We start from the raw sequence: 1,682 nt of genomic DNA on the forward strand, positions 1-1,682 counted from the left end.
TGATTGTTCTCTCCAAGGAGTATATCTACTTGAGGTAAATGTTCAACTCATATGCCTGTCTTTTGTTTGGCTGGAAACCACAGGTGTGGGTTCAATTCCAAATCTGAAGGGCAGCTAGAGGCCATAGTCTCAGTGGTTCCACCAGGCTCTATCGGTCCAGTAAAGCTGGTCCACCCCTGTTTTTTTCCTTTTTTCTCCAAATGATTTTGCATTTTATTCCACATTGTTCTCCCTCTCTATCAAGGATCTCCTACATAGATCCCCTTTCAAGTGGATGACAGTGGTAGCTGGGCACCATCTAGTTCTTCTGGTCTCATAGTCGTATAGGCTGCAGACCGGATGGTGTACCAGTTGCTAGGACTAATCGTTTCCATGAATTTTGGTTTTCTTCATTCTTCTTTGCTCTGGACGAGGAGAGACCCATCATTGCATCTAGATGGCAGCTTGCTAGCTTTTAAGATCCCAGTTGCTACTCGCCAAAGTAGGAGGTGGAACAATGTTTTATATAGTATGTTATGCCAATTGAGCTTGATGTCCCCTGTGACTATGGTCCCGAGCCCACAGGTTCAACTACTCGTGGACCTGAAGGCTTTTGTTGAGGATGGTGGAGAATGAGGCTGGCTGAGGTGCCTAGGGGATTATGGAGGTTCCCAGGCCTTGATGAGGACTTTTCCCAGTAAGTAAGAATAATCTGTGGAGATTTTGACCAGGATAGTTTTGTGGACAGAACAGAAGCCAAGCTGTGGGGTGGAGGTGTGGGAATCATCATAGCATCTTACACAGAACAGCAGCACACATGTATATCATTCATTCATCGGCAGGTGAAGAGCACAGGTTCTCAGATGAGTCCAATCCAAGATCCCATTCAGGCATCACCATTCCGTCCCTGGGGGACCTTGGCCAGGTCACCTCACCACCCTAAGCCTCAGTGTCTGGGGAAAACACTACAAAGTGTCCTCCAAAATCTAGCCTCCCCATCTTCCATAGGAAGGGAATTGTGCAGGAACTCAGGACAACAAATGAAAGGTTCATTTACCAGACGCCTTGCGGCTAGGTGTGGCCCTGTGGCTAAATTTGGCCGAGAGACTGTGATGCACAATGGTGTGACACTTCCTGGGCATGCAAATAAATAGGATAGGAGATGTGCAAGCCACTGAAGGAGTGAACTAAGGTCCAGTGAGGAATAAATGCCCCAAATCATTTAGCACTTTACTGAGCACTTTAGTGAGGATTTTATTGAGTACCTACTATGTGCCAGCTCTTTCTGGCTGCTGGGAGATGCAGCACTGGGCACAATGGTTGAAGTGCCTGGCCTCATGGAGCAGAAAGTCTAAGGAGAGACACAGGAAAGAGGCAAGTAAATGAGGTCATTGCAGGGCTTCTGTATCTAGAGAGGCAGAAGACACTCACACAGGGCGATGGGCTGAAGGGAAAGGGTACAGACTGCTTTAGACAGGATGGTCAGGGAAGACTTCTTGGAGGAGGTGATATCTGAGCTCCTGGGCCCAAGTTAAGAGGGCAGGCAAGTCAGGGGTCTCTGGAGAGAAGAGTGACTCAGAGAGAGGGAACAGCAAAGACAAAAGTCCTGAGGATGAGAGCATGACAGTGTGGATGGAGCAAGGGATGGACAGAGGGCAGTGAATGAAGCTGGTGACCTGCCGGTTCTTCTCTCTCTAGACCCA

Source organism: Orycteropus afer, unplaced genomic scaffold (genome assembly GCF_000298275.1).
Source record: "Orycteropus afer afer isolate SDZICR_OR568_19922 unplaced genomic scaffold, OryAfe1.0 scaffold00083, whole genome shotgun sequence".
Lineage (NCBI taxonomy): Eukaryota > Metazoa > Chordata > Mammalia > Tubulidentata > Orycteropodidae > Orycteropus > Orycteropus afer.